Source organism: Meleagris gallopavo, chromosome 11 (genome assembly GCF_905368555.1).
Source record: "Meleagris gallopavo chromosome 11, MGAL_WU_HG_1.1, whole genome shotgun sequence".
Classification (NCBI taxonomy): domain Eukaryota; kingdom Metazoa; phylum Chordata; class Aves; order Galliformes; family Phasianidae; genus Meleagris; species Meleagris gallopavo.
In genome coordinates, this window is record NC_139414.1 from 5,027,761 (window position 1) to 5,048,031 (window position 20,271).

At 45.0% G+C, this 20,271-nt stretch overlaps 1 protein-coding gene across 7 annotated transcripts in view; it reads right to left on the reverse strand.

The window, feature by feature from the left end:
* Positions 1–20,271, reverse strand: part of PIK3CB (phosphatidylinositol-4,5-bisphosphate 3-kinase catalytic subunit beta) — a 114,068-nt gene that overhangs the window by 62,237 nt on the left and 31,560 nt on the right. For 3 of the 7 annotated variants that reach the window (XM_085232457.1, XM_085232456.1, XM_085232455.1), the window contains one exon: positions 4,794–4,965. The exons of 1 other annotated variant lie outside the window; for it this stretch is intronic. The gene's annotated coding sequence lies outside the window, so the exon portion shown is untranslated. Of the gene's footprint in view, positions 1–3,273; positions 3,415–3,857; positions 3,994–4,793; positions 4,966–20,271 lie in introns of those variants that run through there. 3 more of the 7 variants (XM_085232458.1, XM_085232459.1, XM_085232462.1) reach the window with 3 other exon arrangements.

The following is a 20,271-nucleotide window of genomic DNA, read 5'->3' on the forward strand; positions in this document are numbered from 1 at the left end:
CCGGGAAAAGAAGTTTAGAATATTCACTCTAAAACTTTGGTATATCCCAAAACTCCTTTTCCAAAAGGACACTAAGGACACTTGTTAAACCTCATCAGGTTCCTCCCTGTCCAGCTCTCCTGTCTGTCCAGGTTTTGTTGAGTGACAGCACAGCCTTCAGGTGTGCCTGCCACTCCTCCCAGCTTTACATCATCAGCAAACCTGCTGAGGGCGGTCTCTATCCCTCTATCCAAGTCACTGACAAAGATGGTGAATGAGATCAGACCCAGCACCAACCTGCACTGTTAATTACAAATAACCTTTGTAATAAATGCACTTATTACTTGTAAGACACATAAAAAGAAATCAGAAATCACAGGCTTCTCACCTCCGCCTCTTACAAGTAAATTCATGCAATTTACCATCACATACAGACACAAAAATGAAATCCACAACACAAATTCTTTTTCCACTATAGGACATATCCGTACCATTTAGTCACAGTTTCTGCAGGCAAGTGTATTTATACAGCTATTCTACGAGCAGTATTCATCATTCTTCAAGACCTCTTGGGAAGGTCCTCATTTTCAGAGGCAGATCTATTTCACCCATTTCTATCTCACTCCACCCGTGCCCCAAGGCACCAGACCTCACTTGCTCAGATGTTTCTCTTAACAATAAAAAAAAGAAATAAATGTGAAGAAGTAAAAAATCTGGGATCATTTAGCAACTGAACTTCAGAAGTAAAACAGTTCAGCGTTACAGCAACGTGTAGACTAAATTGCACAAGCATAAAACTGGATGCTGCTATCTGTGATGGAATCTCTTTTAGGATAGCTTGATGCAGAATTCACAACACTTATGTAAAAAATTAGAGGAGTTACAACTGCAAATCATACCAAGATATATAACTTTTTGTAGTTCAGTTTCACGGAGAACATTAAAAACCAACACTGCTTATCAAAAGCATGCATTTAATAGTTCTGAAAGAAGCAAAGTACTGAAGTTTATATCATGTAAGTTTTGCATTAAGACAGTAACTACAGTACTCATTTTGATGCTCTTTTTAAAGTAAATAAAGTATTTCCATATATGTAGACTGTCTCAAAGTCAAAATAGTAATTTTGATTAATTCCAAACTTAAAAACAAACAAACAACAAAATTATCACATCTGCCCCCAAACTTTTAAATAAACAAAGCAACTGAAAAACATTTGGGGCATTCTGTCTCAGCCAAAGCCACAAAGCAGAGTAGCAGACACCTTACCAAGGACAGCCCTGTCTGGGTGCAGTCCCTGTGGCCACATCCTGCAGCACGCTGCAACGAAACTTGGGCTACCTAGAGCTGCCAAACCAATAAACAGAGCAAACAAATCCATGGGAGGTGCTGCAACTGCTCCCATCTCATGCCTTGTCAGAGGAAGCTTTTTTGACATCGTCAGTTTTATTATTGTTTCTATTATCTCTGAAGCCAGCAAGTAAATCTGATTATTCTGCTCACAACACACTCACAGCCTGTTTACTCACTGGGGCCTCACCCTGCAACTGTAACCCACGTAAATGGAGGCCCATTCCTGAATGTACTTCCACCGAAAATTCACACATGAAGATTTACTCATGTAAAATCAACAGCCTGTAGAACAGTTGGGTCAGTGCTGCACACAAAGCAGCAGACACCTCAGGCGCTGCACAAACACAGAGCCTCAGCCTCAGTAACTGCACAGCCTGCGACTGCTGGCAGCCCTGCCACACTGTCAGCCCGGACTGCAGGCACAGACCTTGTGTCACAAAGCAGAACTGTGCAATTACAGCTTTTCATTGTGAATTCTTAAAATTAATTTTAAAATCTCTGCTTCTAACGTAAGTCAGTATTTGCCACAAGAGCTGACGTAGTTATCCCAGCAAAACACACTGCAGCCCTGTGAAGGCCATCAGCACCGCCACAAAGCAAAGCTCAGTGCACTAACGCTGACGTTTCTCTTCCCTCTGGATTCCAGGTCCTCACATCTGAGGCAAACAAAGTGAGATTTGAGATGCAGACTCTGACACCACAGGTATTAATGCTATGGGCACATCAACATGAACACAAACACTCATTAACAAACAAGCTTTCCTATGTACCTGTACAAATGTTGTTTACTTCATGTTCTCTCTCTCCTGCATTGCTTTCACAAAAACTGCCAGTTGTGAAAAAGTTAACCGAGTAACTTGCGCTCTGCTGCTACCAAGCACAACAGGCCAGAAAACCCACCTAAAGCCTAAACAGCAACACGGACTCTACATAAAACGGAATGTCAAATGACAACAGCTCACCAACATGGGGCCATGTCCAGGTAAGCTGCCTGGTGATAAGAGGCACAGAGCCCAGGGCAGTTTCGACATGCATCCCCGGATCCATGAGAAGGCAGCGAGCTGCCTGAGCTCTCTGGAGTACATGGCAGCTGTCAAGCTGAGCAGCCAAGCACCAGCACACTCTTCCACCGCCAGCTGAAAGTAAAGCAGCTCATATTTTTCCTGTCCCTGTCCAGCACGTGGAGCATTCCATCAGCTTGTATTTTGATGGGAGTTTGTTTTTTAAAAAGTCACGTTTGCCAAACAGAGCGTATTGCAGACACAGGCAGCATAACAGAAAATGTGCAACTCTTTACACGCACATTAAGTGTGAGCACAGCTTCCCAGAAAGCTAAAGGCATTAAAGCAGTGAGAACAGATGCGATGCATTCCCTGATGGCTACATCACAGGAGACAAAGACAGATTATTTTTTATTATTTTTTGTTCAGGAGCCATTCCTACACCAGAATGTGGAGTTCTGCCAAAGTTCCACGGACAATTGGGGAACCAGCAAGTCTATGACATCAGATATTCCAGGGAAGTGAAACTTGACTTAACGGAAGTGATTTTTGTTACAGGAAAACAGATGCTGAAATAGGCACTAACAAAAGTATTTTAAGACCATACGCGGGGGCGGTTCTTTTTTAATAACTTGAAATAAGTCTATAATGGTAGCAGGAATCCCAGCTAAGCACGTTCCCAAGTCAATCCATAGGACAGTGCCCTCGATAGCCCCGAGATCCGCGATACGCGTACACACCGAGGCCAAGCGAGGAGCTCTGAGCGCTGCCGCTCCAGCCCCTGCCCTCAGCTCACCGCTGACATTTCCGGACCCAGCGCTCCCCAGCAGCCTGCATTCCAACGCACCGCCCCGACGCCTCGACACAAGTGCTGAAATACATTATTTCTTCACGAGCGGCTCTTCCTAACGGCAAGACGCGCCTCACGAAGCCGGCTCTCACCTGGTCAGCAGCTCTGGAACCACAGCGCTGGCCGCCCGCCCCGCCCCGCCCCGCCGCCCGAGGAGCGCAGCGCCGCGCGCCGTTGGCTCTGGCCGTGCTCCACAGCTGCAGCGGAGCAGAACCCGTCAGCGCATCTGGAGACGAAAGGAGTCCGCCGAACCCCGAAGCTCTTCTCTCGCAGGGCCGTCCCGGCTCCGGCAGGAGGGCTCCCCGCACCGCCACGCGCCGGACGGGTTCGCCACACGCGGCCCCGATCGGTGAGTTGCGCGACGGCAGCTCCAGCTCCGGCCCGGCGCCCCGCTCCTCCTCGCGGCTTCCAGGGAGAGCAGCGCAACGCGCGCCGCCCGGCGCCCCGAGCGACGGGACGCTGCCGGACCACTTTTTGCGGCTCCCGCCGCGCCGTCCCACGCGCCGGAGCGAGGGCAGCACCGCCCGCCCGGTTGAGCGACGGCCGTGTCGCAACGCGCCGCTGCCCAGAGGCGCCCCTTCCTGCGGGGCGGGGACGGACCGAAACGGCCGGGGGAAAGCCCCGCCGCGCCGGTCCAGCCCGCTCCGAACCCCGACCCGCGCTTCTCGGCACCCACCTGCCCGAGCGGCGGCCGGTCCCAGCCCCGGCCTCAGCCCCGGTCCCGGCCAGCGCGGCGGCTGTGGTGCGAGCGGGGCCGGCTCCGTCCGCTCCCTCACGCCGCCTCCGCGGGCGCCGGGTTACCTAGGCGATGGCTTCGCCCTCGGGCCCCGCCCCGCCCCCCTACGCGAGCCGCCAACCGGGGCGCAGCTTTCAATATCGACCCGCCGGCGGCGGCCAATCAGCAGGCGCGTCCCGCCCGGCCCGTGCTCCGTGAGGGCCGGAGCTGAGCCGCGCTGCCGGGGCCGGGCCGCGCTGCGAATTCGGCTCGGCGCTCCGGCGGGCCGGGCCCGGCGCCTCGTTACGGCACCGTTCCGTACGCGGCCGTGGGAAGGCGGCGGGATAAAGCTGGCCCCGCGTCGGTGGGGCCCATGCGCAGCCCCACGGCCCGGCCCGGCGCTGCCGGGATAACCGCATCAGAACGGAACGTGGCAGAAACGGCTCCGGCTGCTTCCCGTAAGCCCTACGAGAGGCGAGGCTCGGAGCACAGCAGCGTGAGGCACAGCGCGCAGCCCCGCCCAGCACCCCGCGCCGCCCGGCCGTGTGCCCGCAGCCACGCGTTTGTGTCAGCGCGGTACGCAGCTCGTTTTCCAGTTATTCCAGTTTTCAAAACAGAAAGGTGAATTTAATCCCTCATCGGCTCCACTTACCCACTGTGAGGGCACTAAAAATTCATTACCTTGGGTCAGGAATCAGCCAGGAGAGGCTGAGTTGCCTGTTTCAAACAAACAGACCGACCACAACAGGTGGACCGGAATTCCACGGGAAGGGCAATCGCCTCCCCATTAACTTGGGAACGTTAATTTGGCGCTATGTGGCACGAAAGATGAGAGTGCAATACCACATCTAGGCAAACCTCAACAGAAGGCAGAAGTTACTGAGGAGCATTTCCTACCCGGTGCTGGCGCCTTCGCAGTCTGTCTGCAGTCTGTCTCAGTTAATGGTTCCCCTTCATGCCCTTCCCCGGCTCTCTTACAGCTGCCTGGCTCTACCCATGCTGTTTTGGAGCATCATGCTGCTGCCTCATACTGCAGCACTGCAGTGACTCCGTCTGACTTCCTTTCTACCTGGAAAAAAAAACCAAACAAGCAGCAGATTTTAAATGAACGTAACTGTTTCATCAGGTAAGAGCATACAGAGACAATCTCATCTCTGTGGATCACATCCTATATAATTGAGTGGAGTTCAGCTCAGTGAGCAGCTTCTCTCTTTTGTGTAAAGATTACCTCAATACTGAAACACAGTTCTGAAAAACAAGGCACAAATGAAATCCAGAAGTGCAGGAAGCCCCAGACGTATCCCTTTTCAAACCAGTCTAATACTTGTGGGTTTTACTCTAAGCATTCCAATAGTCTTGGCCTGGATACTCAGCCCTTGGCTCGCTGGTTGGCTTTGCTGATGACAAATGGTTTCATGTCTGACTATTCTTGGAAAAATTGGGACTTTTTGTTTTTTTAAGAGCTATTTAAGCAAGATTTTGCAACATTACAGGATCTGGTACAGTCTTTGTAGAACAACACCGTAAAGTGCAAATGAGAGTGATTTAGTAGAAGCAGCAGAGGGCTACAATCCAGAAACTTCATAGTATTCTCTGCACTGCCATTTTTTGAATTTAATAACGGTGCCTTGAATTGCCCATCGTGTATAAAGCTACAAGCACTTAGACACTGTTTTATATTAGATATGCCTCCAGCTGCATCTATGAATAGAATTCAGGGAAATCCACTCACGGGGGGATTTCTGTAGGTTTGTGCTTCAGACTTCACATTTCTTTTTCATTCTGTGCTGTAATGCCTCAGTACTTCGTGGTGGGAGTGAAGTGATCTCAATCAGCAGTTACCAGCATAATTCAGATTACAGTCAATCAGCTAGCACTCTGCTTGTGTTTGTGTCTGACAGGCAACTGCTACCGGCAGTGCATGCAGTATGGACGAAGAATTCGCCTGTAGCACCTTAAAGTAAACATTTTTATGCCCTACATGGCAGTGAAAGAAACAGAAGTTTTAAATATCACTTAAATTTTCAATTTCCTTATTTTTAGATTCTCTTCCCACCCACCCCCCCCTTTTGCAAAACAACAAGTGCTCTATTATTCTGCCCCCCCAGGCTATTGTTACATATGTTCTCAGTATAACAAAAGGTTTTTGTCTAAAAAGGCTGTATCTGAGTCATGTCTTTGCATGCAAAACAGCTGTACACCTAGGGCACATTCTTGGTCACTTGAAAATGTGTCATTTTCAGCATTCTGGTATACACTATTTTAGCCCTGTGTAACAGCCATGTTCAGAAAAAGGAACCAGTGCACACACTGTGCATCTGCAGACAGCTTACAATAGCAGCATCAGACCCAAGCAGAGGAGAGGAAAAGTAACGCAGCTGAGTACTGGACAGGAGACACTTAGAAATCATTTACTACAACTTTAATGCTGGTATTGGTGGCAACTTGCTGATGTCCCCCCTGTGATACAACACAACATCCACAAACCTATCAGCCTTGATCAGTTAACGCACAGAACTTCTTGTGGCGAACAGATTTAGGTCAGATGTTAGTAGGAAGTTCTTCACTGTGAGGGCAGTGAGATCTTGGCATAGGCTGCCCAGAGAAGCTGTAGATGCCCATCTGCAGAGGTGTCCAAGGCCAGGTTGGACAGGGCCCTGGGAGCCCAGCCAGGTGGGTGGTACTGTATCCCTGTCCTGCCAGGGGGTTGGAAGTGGAAGGGCTTTATGTTGCTTTCCAACCCAAGCCATTCTGTGATTCTGTGATTGTACGATAATGGCTGTGGCGAAGAACTCTGCCTCACTCAGTTCTGTAAGCAGAACACTCCCTCAGAAGGTGTTCTGTGCAGCACCTCGGTCTCTCCTCCAGAACTGTACCCATGTGTGCTTCTACAATAAGCAGCTCTTTGTTTCTCGCACTGACTCTGGTGGAGAGGGAGGCAACAGCAAATAATGGACTGAGTGACATTCGGTACCAGACTGCAAATGCAGATGTCAGACAAAACGGATGCTGAATTTGGCTGATGAAGCTACAGCCTGCAGTAACAGCAAGCAGCTTTTAACAGTGTTTTGCTAAACAGTTATTTCATACATATAAACTTCAATGGAAAGTTCTCCGAAAGCCTACAGCAGGCATTCAGGAGCCAGAGAGGCAAGCTGTTATCTGAACAGGGCCCCACATAGCCAGCGGCACCGGTAGCCACACACTCATCCTTGCACTTCCTTGTTCTGTGCCCTTACTGAATGCAGTGCTCGAGGCCTTTCATTTTAAATCTGTAAGCCTAACTTAAATGACCCAAAGCCACTAGAAATAGAAGGCCTCTTCCTTGTCCTCCTGACCTTTCCTGACCGCTGTAACACATCAGCAGTACAAGCAGTCAGCTGATGCACCCTTAAGGGAGACAGAGACCTGCTGTCACTGAGTGGGCTGAACTCCTTCCCTTTTTCCCCTCTGATGAGGGCTGACTGAGCTGTCACGCAGGAGTGGCTGCAACGAGAAAGCAGCCTGAGCACCCAGAGCTGCCCGCTGCCTGCCCACCAGCACAGCCCATCCTCCCATGGGCACTGCCATCTCTCTCGGGATCCCTGGTCTGGGCCATGACCTAGGGGACCAGAGTCCCTCTGACTGAGGCTGTGAGTGAATCAGTATGAGCTGGGAGCCAAACCCCATTATCCCATCCTCTACGTCCACAGCAGTAGGCACATAGCCATATTGCTTCAAATCACAAATGCCACAATTAGAAGTTTTTGAGTAGACACTCTTAAATGGTGGCATTTTTGATCAATTTATGCCAATTCTATGCTAACCTTGTTGTAATAATGCAATATTTTTCATATGATTTATCTGTACACAAAGTGGTTGAAAGCGCCGTTGTCACTGATTGCATACATTTGTGAGTAGTTGCTTATTTTCTGCACCTGCTCGTGACAAATGGGTTTCTGGGTATGGGCACACTGCACAAGACAGCTTATTCATCAGGCATGTGGATGGATGTCCATGTTGTAACAAACAGCAAAGATCGAAAACAGTTGGTCAAAGTAAGCAAGGCCTTCACAAAGAGCAGCACCATCCTGACACAGCAGTCTGACTTTGCTGCTATGTTCTCCTTTTATATATAAACATTTCTACATACTTTTTTAGTTTTACCATTTTCCTAACACACTCATACAACACAATCCTTCATTAAAGCATCTTGAATAAACAGTGCCTAATAGAGCCAAGACTTGTGTCTCCACATAACCTCACACATCACACAGACAAGTCTTCTCCCAGCTGCTTCTCACCTGCCCACTACATAGGTCTGATCTCATACCCAATATTAGCATTGTTTGGTCATGAAAAAGAGCACTGAATTACTAGAACTTTTTAGATGAGACATTGAGTTCCCTTGTGTTATTTCTACTGACTTTTCTAATCAAATATAAAGATCCCATGGCACATTCTGGCAAAAAGTAGGGCACAGACAGCTTATTTATTCTCTTACTAAAAATAGGCTTCAACGTCCAGCAGGTTTTAATGCGTTAGATAGCACTTTAAGTGTAATAGCTGCCACACCTGTCCTGATGTATATGACCGGTTACGTTCATCTTTGCAACATGTTAATTACAAAAATCAACCATCAGGTTTCACAATCACCTTAGAAGTTCCATTTTGCTGAAATGCTTACTAGGATTAGACTGTCCAACAACTGAAAAGGCAATAAAACAGCTTCTTACCCTTACAGGAGGAGCTTCTGACACCCTTCCAAGCACTGCACAGCATGTTTCACATCTCTTGGGTTAATGGTATATTACTGTTCTCAGCCAAAGGCAAAAACTAGGGAAGAAATTAATTATGGGAACTGGAACAGAAATGGTTTAAAGAAATTTATCTTCCTCCTCCCTTCACTTATTTATTTTCTAGCTGGCCTTTTTGTTAAGGCTGTTCTGATAACAGAACAGACGTTACAACTGTGAAAAGAACTAGAGTAATAGTGATCAGGAGTATTACTGAGAGTATCACACTTTGTAATGACTGTGGATGGCTATGGAATGTACAAAGGTAGACTTATTTCTCAATTCAGCCTTGCAGAAGTCTTTGAACTGCTGTTCTATAAAGCCTGCTTAGAGAAGCTCATTGTCCAGTCACTTACGTCAATGCTGTAAGTCAGGGTTAACAAAACTTCATTTTGTCTATAACTGTCATAAGAGAGAACAATCTTTAGCCCTGACATGACACCAGGGTGGTTGCCCTTTGAGTCAAACCCATTTACTGACCTGCAGCACACAATGAACATCACTTCTGAATTTGGTCATGTGCCATTCACAAATCATGAAAAACTTGCTCAGAAACAAATCTTCCTTTATCTCCCATGAGTTACATGCCATGCATAAATCAAAGAAAGAAATGTGTTATATTACTGCTCCCAGAGAGCACAGGTACTGCATTAACAGTTTGGTAACCCACAGAAAAACAGAACCACTTCCATACCATTGATTATTACACACTATTAGAAAGCTAGTACAGCTGTGTGACAAGTATTACATGCAACATCATTCCTCTAAAAACATCTATTCCTAGTATAGAGACTTATTTTAAGCCTCTATTTAAAATCTTAGATGTGTGCTTCTTCCCACTTGTGAATATGTTATCATTTTAAAAATAGAAACTTGTAAGTGGTATTAAAAGTGCTAACAAAATACATATAACTACCAGCTAGGCATTCAAACAGTCTTCATGGATTTCTTATTAACGATGCCTCAAATGTGCACGAAGCTCTCTGACACTAATTCACAAGCATCTATTCATATCAATGTTTCTTTTGTTATAAAACTATTCTTCAACAGTAGGATCAGTGCAAAGAGTTACGAAGACATCCTGAAATCAGTGAGAACCAGGCACATGCAACACTGCCGGAGCAAACAAACACTTTCATCTCACAGTTCTGTTAATATAGCTTCTCATGATCACACGCCATGAGCCCTGCCCTCAGCAAAAACCGCATCCGATGCATTTCAGAACAGTGCCCGCACAGCGTGATTAACGTGCACTGCACAGACAATGCCAAAGAGATTCTGGGAATACTCCTCAGTTCCAGTACATAGTTTGCAGCAACGCTCCATGCAAACTTTGATTGCCAGACAGTTCAGGCAGCCAGAATCAGGAAGGTTATTTCTTGGAATGACATTTCAGACGGTATCTTTGGGCTACATAAGCATCTGGTCCTAAATCTGGCTAGATGCCATAAAAAAGAAAAATCGTTGCAGCATAAGTATATTATTGTAACTTCTTCAACTTACAAATTAAGCCTGCCTCAGTGTTCTCAGACTCCACGCCTGTGTTAAATCTCTTTACAACCATGTTTCCGGGTGCTGGTGAACCAAATCGAAGTACGCGCCTCTTTCACCCACTCTGTCTGGCAATCTATCACAACAAGTCTGGAAAGCTTTGCTGCTCTGAATCACACCCTGTCGGATTAAATAACTATGCAAATGATGCCAATTCTCTATTTATCACAGCTTTGTCAGTGAAACAAATCAGACAGCAGGTGAATCATGAAACTTCTGTCTGTTAGGATGCCAAGTAAACATAGAGGCAAGCAGAGAGGTGTTGGCCTAACTTCATGCTTTCCAATCTATTTCTCTTTCCTACCCTCTTCTCCTGTATCACGGTGACATTGCTAAGATGAGCAGAGAACCATCCTTGCCTTTTGTCAGCACAGCCCATTTGGCTGCAGTTCAGGAAGTCCTCTGGGCACATCAGGAGACGGAAGCACGCGCTGAAGCGCCTTTCTCAGGAGGGCATTTGCTGTATAAGCCTCTGATTGGGAAGGTGGAGTTTCATTTCCAAGAAGAAAACCACATCCATTTAAGTAGCTCCATCATTTATTGCATAGCTCTTCTGCTTGGAAGGGGATCACTGAGGGCTTTTTTTTTTTTTTTTTTTTTTTTTTTTTTTTTTTTTTTTGAAATTCAGCTCTACAGTGAGGCCATACCGATGGGATATCACTGCCTGGAGATGGGCTATAGCCTTCTGGATAAGGTTGAGTCACCTTTGCAAGAGAGCACATTCCAGTAGTTCATAAAAATGTGCTAGAAGAGCTTTTTATTTTTATTCCTGGAATGCATCTCTGCCAAAAAAAGGTAGTTATGCTCAGGAAAATATTCCACGGGGAGCAAACATTCTTCTGCAAAGCCATTCCTCCTGCTCCACCCTGGCTGACATTGCACAAGCTGAATAATGCATGTCAAGGCATTAAGTAACATGTAAACATTTCCAGTAAGTGTTCCTGCTGCAGGTCTTAGCTTAACTGGTATTGCTTCCCTCTATGATAGTGGAAAGTCCTCTGTTCTTCTGCACCTAAATGGAGCATTTCTTACCAGCCACTGACTACTAGCATCCTGCTTCCCATCTCCCAGTATAGATTTTAAAAGCCTTATCAAATGAAGCCTTCCTCAGAAAAGGATATCTCTGGTAGCCTCACAGCCTAAGCAATGAAGTAACATGGTGTCCCACTATACTGTAGTTCTGGTAATAAGTTTAAGGACAAGTTCTAGTCACAAGTATGCTGGCTTCTTCCCATACTGCTGAAGATGTTTTACATGAACCTCTGGTTTTTCATCACAAACTGTCTGCTCATTATCCCTCCCCCCATGCTCCCAATTTCAAGCCTATGTATTTTCACATATTGTTTTTCCCAGGGAGTGAGAGCACAGTGTTGGGAAGCCGCAGCCCTTTTCAGACTGGTGGAGGAAATCCCCTTGGAATTTAGTACTGCTTCAGGCATGCATGCTGTTTGCACAGCATACACCAGTAATTCCTCCTCCCTTACTATCTTTGACACTTCACAACAGTGGCAAATGTGGTTCTGCACAAACTAACCCAAAGGGGATGTGCTTCCAAACAAAAAACATACAGAAGCTAGGACATCACTTGGATGAAGATAGGCTTTTCAATCACCTCAAGGAGACTGAAAACCACTAGGCCCAACAGAAAACTGCCCAACGAAATGTCTGGGATTTTCCATTGGAATCTGTGCTTTCCCAAAGGGCTTTCTGTAGGAGAGACTGCCCTAGGGTCAAGTGTCTGTGGAACTCCCAGTAAACAACACTAAATTCCACTCTGAAAAGTGCTTGAGCAAAAACTTCATCTTCATACCCAACAGCTCTGTTAAAAATCACGTCTTTCCTATAACGTTTTCTAGGTATAAATTATTTATTTTAATGTCTCTCAGCTGCACAGGGCTGACAGCAGTTGCAGGTGAGCTGGCTTGTTCTCCTCTGCATTAATGAATCATTTCACTGGCAGTCAACCTCATGGCCCAGCCGAGGTCACAGCACCAGCAGTGCTGAACATTACCTGGAGCCAAGGGTCTCTGCTGATCTGCAAAATGTTTCATTACACACAAAGCTGCTTAAAAAGGAAAAAGCTCAGCTGATCTTCTAACCTGAAAATACCGCAAACTCATACTGCTTTTTAATGAGTTTTTGATGGGCTTTCATGAACAACAGCACACATGCAATCTTATGGTCTAGCAAGTCACAGAAACATCTAAAGATGGGGTATAATAACTTGGTTTGATGTTTACTGATATGTGGCTCCAACTGAACTTGTTGGAAGACTGTCTTGAAGCACAGTGAGCTCCCCAAGCCTTCATTATGGAGTTGCAACAGAACTGATCCCAGAGACAAACTGCACAAAGCATACTCCTGTGCTGGGCAACCAGCACACAACCTCCTCCAGGCTCTGGCCTTTTCCCATGTTTACAGCAGCAGCCCTTTTTGCCCCATCTCCGCTCTGCAATGAGCCTGCACACTGAATGTCACAGCTCCAGACCCCAAGGCCAGCCGCTCTCAGCAGGCTTCCCATCTCCACACAACTGCTACACTGATAGCAGTGACTCAAGGAAGACAAAAGCACAGTGAAAAGAAACTTGTGGCAATCAGAGCAAAATCAGATAGTAACGACATGAAAACTGTTGTGCACATCTCAGTACCTGGTATGGGCTATCTTTATGTACAGGCTGATTAGCAGAGGCACAAAGCTCAACTCAACCAGAAGGAATCCGTCCTGCTCAGAAAGTTGTTCCCAGCAACATGAGTTGCTGGAAACATGAGTTAATGATTGCTATCACTGATATCACAGGAATGTGCCACGCTCGTCAAGAAATGTTTTGAAGAAAGGTTTTTGCACATTACTTCCTCCCTGCTTTTAGCTCCTCTACAGAAGAGGAACCACTGGAAAGACCAAAGCAGCTGTAAACACCTCTGGAAATAGCTCTGCCTCACCCTTGCCACTTTCCTAAGAATCAGCAACTCGCTGCACTCGTAGTTCTTCTTTGTACTGTGAAATAACGTCTTCAGTAAAAGAATGATAGAACTTCTGACTTCTAGGCTTCAAAGGACGTGACTGCCCAGGCTAAGCAGAGTCCCAGAAAGATCAGTGGCTTCCAGGCTTTTCAGGAAATCACATTTAACTGAAAGGCATTTTTCAGTCAAGGTACCAAAGTCCACGAGTAAGCTCTACATGTAGGGAGAACCACGCTGACAGCAGAAGAAATGCATTCACACTCACTTTTCCCCTGCAGCCACCCACCAGGAATGCAGCCTCATCCCAGTCAGCACAAGGAAGGAGATGCCAGCCTAACACCCACCCCCACCTCGTGCTGCACAGCAGTGCTTGGCAGGACCACAGCACAAGGTGGGTGCACCCATCCCATCAGGAGCAGGCAGCAGGCTGCTCACCTGGCACAGCACGAAGACTATAGGAGGCCAAGACTGAGTGTAATGACAGCCCATCTGACATACAGAAATGCACACAGACCAGCCTACCCATACATCAGTCCCCTTACTGCTGCATGCTGCCTTCAGCCTCGAGCTGAGGGCTTCATCAGAGGGTTCCAGCTGCAGCAATCTCATCAACCTGCAGGAGCAGTGATGCACTGCCCTTGGAAGAGAGCAGGCTGCCTTAACCAATTCATGCAAGTCCAGCAGTTTCTGATGGCACTCTACATTTGTATAAACACGGAATGACTTAAGCTGAAGCTTCAAACGCATCCCTTCTTCATCATTAACTATATTTACAGGATATTTACATTTGATAAGGATGACTTCCAATTAAAGCAAATCAATAATAGTGTGGACTGAAAGGGTGTTTCATGATGGCAATAGTGTCAGCTATCAGCTAACATACACCTTAGAAATGTCATCTTTGCTCCCCACACCATAAAAATGAATTGATCCAGTACCTACAACATCTACAATATAGAAAAATAAATTTGCTCCATATTGCAATAAAAAAGTTTGTGGTGTAGATGTAACAAAGTCAATTCTCTAGCATTTTTTACATAAAAACATGCTCAAAGCCTCTGAAAGTAGCGCTTTCCTCTAATACTTAACTTCAAAAGCGTATACTTAACCCATAAATCTTGACTATAATGCAAAATACTCCTTTGAGAAAAAGACCTCAGTAAAGTATTAAATAGACTTGTACTTCCATCTCCTCTAATCGAGTCATATCTCAAACTACCATTTTTCACTGGGATGTGAGAACTGAAAAAGAAATACACTTTTTTTTTTTAATGAGGCTGTGTTGTGGATGCTAAGTTCCCTGTTAAAAAAACACACCATTACGCTCCATGGCTTAATCATCTTACACACACCTAGGCATTGCTGATGTTCAGCTAAATTGACATTTACCACACGCTTTTCTTGCAAAGCTGAGCTTGTTTTTTTTTAGGTTGTTTTCTCTGCTTCTCCCACGAGGACAGCTCAGGGAATTGACATGCAGCTCTGCAGCAGGTTGGCCATATGAACTCTATTAAAAAACTGATTACTTCAAGTTGTTACAGATCAGGTGATAACCTCCCTCAAAAGAAAATGAAAAAAAAATGAAGGGACTCTAATTAGTATCTAATGAAGAAGTGGGGCTGTTCCACTGCGTAAACACTGACTTAGAATAACAACAGAGGAGACTCAACAAACAATGCTTTGTTTCTCCTTACAGCCAGTGATAACTGCTCCAGGGGCTTGCCCCTCCCAGCACTGGAAGCATGCAGAATACTGCAGTAGTGTGAAACAGCTTTTCCATTCCCTGCTAAAATATACGAGAAGCACGTATCTGGAGCACAATTTAAAAGGACGCCCCACTCCGCACGCCTGGCCTGAAACAAAGCATTTTGAAGCTGGGCAGACTGAGTACATCACAGCCCAGTGAGACAACTCTCAGCATAACCTCCACACACATGTATCCAGGCAGTTCGTGCGGGTATCACTGCACGTGGCTGCACCTGTGGCATCACCAGCAGAAAGCTCAGCTAGTGTAAGGGTTTTTCTCTTGCTCCTTACACTAAAAGCAAGTTCTCTTCCACCTGTATGTTGTATTGATGGAACCAAATGCTGCTGCAGTTGATTCACGACTAGTTCATTCAGTAGCAAACAAGTAATTTGGATGTTAGCAAAGTGCTTTGCACTTAGCAACTGATAGCAAACAAATGCATTAGAATTAAGGCTACTGTAGTCAGGCACTAGGAATGAGAGCTTGCATAACACATTTATTGCCAGTTCTGCATTACTGCTGTTGCTTAATTCATGTTCTTTGACAGATATGGAGACACTAGGAACCCTAATTATCAATCTGCCTTTACGACGCACAGGAAAAACAATCTGTTTCCCACTCTGGGTCTGTATTGATCAATCCCACACCCTCACACACATAACCTTACAGATGTGAGCAATCCTGTACAGCTGAACCATCTTTCCAAACCAATACGTGCTCAGCACATGCCAGGTTCTATGCATTTCACCCACTCCAATTCATCCCATCTGCTTATATCTTTTCCATCTAGCTGACTGTGCTTTTCCAGAGTTTCAAATTTACCCTTTTTCTTTTAGTTTTTCCTATCTGATGCATACTGCAATGATACTAAGGGGACTTTTACTAAAGAACCTGCTTAACTCTATTTCTTTCCATAGCGTTAGTCCAAAGCGGCTGGCTGCGTGTGACCTTTTCTAAGGTATTTGGTAGAAGCCTCTCAATTGTCAAGCTATTTTTCCAATTTTGGTCAGCGTTACTTTTAAAAGCTGGTATCAAAAAGACTTCTGTTACATCTGATCAAAAATACTCTCTAGCTGAGCTGACATCCTTTTGTCTAACCCCTCAAAACTGCAGGAGACAAAATATACAGTGGAAAAAAACACACAAAAGTCTAGTTTGTGTCCAAAATCCCATATAGACGTAGTGAAATAAGCTGTAAAAATCAGACCGCTTTAGCAGTATTGCCCAAATCTTTGTTAGGAATGATTTTCTTTTGTGATCAAAAGGTAGACTCAAAGCAATAATGCTCTGTCTGGGCTTGATGTAATCTGCTATAAATGCAAAGAGACACCATCTCATCCTGCTGCCGTGACACCTCCTGTGGCCTTGGCACAAGCAAAGCAAGTTGCTCATGTCTTGCAGCTTTTATTAATCACCGATTGATGCGTTGGTTCTGGGTGCTGGGGTGCAATCAGGAGACCAGCTCAAATATCTTCTTATTATCGCTGCTAAATCATTGCTATTTTAGAAGATGAAGTATGACAGATCAGAGAAAGGAACAAAGACTTTTATTCGTGGAAAACCTTACTAGCCATCAAAACAAGTCATATAAGAAATATATGAACACATATCTTTATACCGTGTGCTTCAAGTAGAAAAAGTTTAAAAATCTCAGCGTGCCTCACAAACTCCCTTCTCCTATTCATTTTAGATGACACATTGTGTCCCTTTAATCCTATTCATTTTTAAGTGATATATGGTATCTTTTTCTTTTTCTTTTTTCTTCCTTTTTGTCTCTTACCTCTCTGTACTCTCCCCATCCCAAGGCTTCTAGGCTCCACATTCATTTACCACCACACACAAGATTCAGAGATGCAATGTGCCAGGTTCTGGTACCTGGGGAGCCTGGCTATTTCCAGCTAGGAAGGCTGGAAGAGGCATTCCCTTCCTTGCACCCCATAAGTAACAGGCTGCCCCAGAACAGAGGAAGTAGCAGCACATTCACTCGTGGCATCTATTCTTGCCTGTATCTTAGAGGAGATGAAAATATGACTACCCCAAGTATGCCATGTGTTACTGCAGCAGGGCACCCACAGCCTAAGAGACCGAGCCTGGCTGCGGAGCTTGGGCTCTCACCACATGGGAAGGCTCCTTTCTATTTCACGGATCACAGTGATGTGCTTCAGAGAACAGGTTTATCATACACAACCCCCCACCCCTGCTTCAGCTGCAGGTGTCTGCCTGTTTTGGGGCCAAAAGCTTCAACTCTCACTGTAGGCCCCAGCGCAGCCACAATCAGGCTCTCTGGTCCAGCTTTTGGGTACAGGTGGGCCCAAACACCAACATTCAATGTGGCAGAACCATGCAGAAGAGGCAAGTAACCCAAAAGGAGCCCTAAAAAAAAAAAAGAGCATGAGTGCAGGCAATAGCTCCCTAAGCAAGCCATGTTCAAATGTCCCCCACAGCAAGGTAATAAATGTCAGTTTAATGCAGGACACAAATGAAAAGATTTGTCAGAAGCAAAATTCAGAAGGAAGAAGGCCATTTCCTTTGGTATTTGGAACTAGACCAGAGTAAGCTAACTGTGAAGGAGAAGTGCTGTTCAATGGACTGAATGGGGCTGGGGAGAAAATGAGTAAAAGCTGCATGAGTGCTCAGGGCCATCAACACTAGGCAGCTGTGTTAGAAACCACATTTGCTCACTTGCAGAATGTAAGTTTTGAAGTCACCCAGAGCAGCTGTTCAACGCAGCAGAAAGCAGGTTTTGTGACTTGGAAAGAAATAATGAGAAACAAACTTGTCACTGGATGGAGCAGTGGTTACAAGGACAACAGCCTCTAAAAGGGATAACAGAAGTCACAGCAGTAGCTTGGATTAACATCCATGTAAAGGAACTGAATCTCAAGCAATTAGGTACCTTTGAATGCTTTACTGTTAGCCACAAACAAGTTTGTAGCCTCAGAAGATTGCAATCTGTCTTGCCATACAGGAAAGGAAAATTGTTTCTTTTAGAGGAACTTCGAGTTACTCAATAAAATTAATCTTCTGAAACAGGAAAACCCTGCCAGCACAGGTGGAACTATAATACTGCCTGTGCAGCTGGGGAGCATGAAAAATGGGATTTCCGTACTCTCGTCTCCCTCACCAAAGATAAAGTGCAAGCAGCTTGTAGGTAACACGTGCAACCGAAAAATCTACAAAAAGAAACAAAACCAGGCAAATGAAGAACTTGGAAGGACTAAAGAAGTCACTTAGGGCATCCAGAAGAAAGCTCACTACTCTCTTAATTTCTTTGCCATCAAAATGTTACTTGGATTGGAAGAAACAGACATTCCTTTTTACTACTCACTCATCTGCAGCGTTTTAATTGCAGGCACACATGGAAAGAAAGGGACATATGCAGCTATTTTCATGGCTTCCCACTTCTGTGTTTCTAAATGGAAGCAGAAGGACTGAGGGACACGTGGAGGTGACGTATTGCATTGCTGCTCATCGGGTAATGCCCCGTCCTCTGCTCTGAGCTGCAAGTTCAGCTCAGGAGAAGCTGTATTTGTCATGACAGTTTATTTCAAGCTCCACAAACCCATCTGCATTGAAAGAAGGATAGAAGGTTGATTCCAGGGGAACTAAAAAAAAAAAGAAAAAAAAAAGTCTGCAAAGAAAAAAATGAACCAACTGATAGCAGCACAGCTTTGTTTAGACCAGGGAAAATTCAGTAAGGCGGTGATAATAGCTGTTCAGAGTGCAACACTATTAAACAAGCTGAGTATTTCTAACTACATTAAGCGATGCTCTCACATCTCTTGCCCACACACCAGTAACTCAACCAAGGACCGACTTCCTTTAGCTACAGCTACACAGCCACCACACCCAGCCATTGAGGGAAAAGATAGTTATTGTTAATGAAACAACACTGGCTACTGGTAAGGGTGCTAGAGGAGAGCAAAGTGGAATGAGAGTTCTTAAGCAGCTGTAGAACATCAAACCCACGAAGCTGGAAGCCTTGGGGACAAGAGACTTTTTTCTTTTTCCTTTCCTACAGATACACGAGTAACTCCTGTTTGGACTATCAGAAGGCTAACTTATCTCACATGAATCTTTCACTCAGTAGGTTAGTATTTGCATTATTATGCTGCTTTCTCATGAATTTGTGTTTTATTGCTTATTTTCACAAGCCGTTAAGCTCACAGGCCACTTCAGTAGTCAATATTGTTACACAGCAAACACCTGCTTGGAAACGACCTGGAAATGCATAATTGAGACAGTAAAAGGCAGAACACTACACAGCTTTGCATTTCAACAGGCACAAAAGTAATATACAGTTGCAACAAGAACAGAGCCCTTCAAAGCCACAAAAGCAATGTAACACTCACACATATGTTGACAATATTATGTCAGACCTGTGAGTAACCCCACAAAGGAAGCTGTAGCTAGATCAGAAGTGCAGGTTGGTCTGAAAAATACATATCCTTTTTGCCAGAATTAATAACATTCTCAGACTAACCTCTGTGATTCAGGCTGCTACCTCAACACTGACAGTAAATACATAGGAACATGGCAAACAACCTTCCTCCTGGCCACCTCGCTGAGGGAAGGCATTTAACTGAAGCAGAAGACCAAAATTACCCTGTGATTTCACAGACACATTCTAACTCTTAAGACAGAACTTGTTGTACAGTAATTCTGTGGTGCCATAATGTTTTCTGTGAGATGAAATGAAAGCCCTGCTTTTTGTTGCTGTGTTAAAAAGGAGGCAGACATTTTATTTTAGATAAAAAGTCATTCTGAACTCCTGACAAAGTAGAAGGTTTGGGTTGGTTCTGTAAAGAAGTTTCATCCGCTAGGGCTTCTATGTGAGAGATTAGTAATAACCAAAGCCATCTTCTACAAGCAGAAGTAATGCTTGTTGAATTTACCATCACCTGCAAGACTGGTTATGTTAATAGTCTTTCATATTATGCCAAGTAGACTGAAAATAATTAATAGTTCTCATACAACCCTCCCACTGAAGTTTCAGTGCCAGTGTTGTTTTCAGTGATTAGAATAAATTAAAAATTCAATCCCAAATACTCAGGATTTAAATACAACTTCATTATATCTGAGAAACTTCCATGAAAAAATAATAATTAACCTCTTTCTCACAGCACTAACCTGTCAGGGGTAATGGAACTCCTAGATGACAGGGTCTCTGGGGAATTTCAGTCTCAACATTTCTTAATTAAAGTCCATTCTGTTCACAAAACGGAGAAGTGAATGCAGTATATGCACACAGAGGTTCCAGCACTGAGCTTTGCTGAGCCTTCACAAATGCTCAGGATTTACAAGGTGGGAACCAGGGTTGTGCAATGCCTTCAGAAATTAA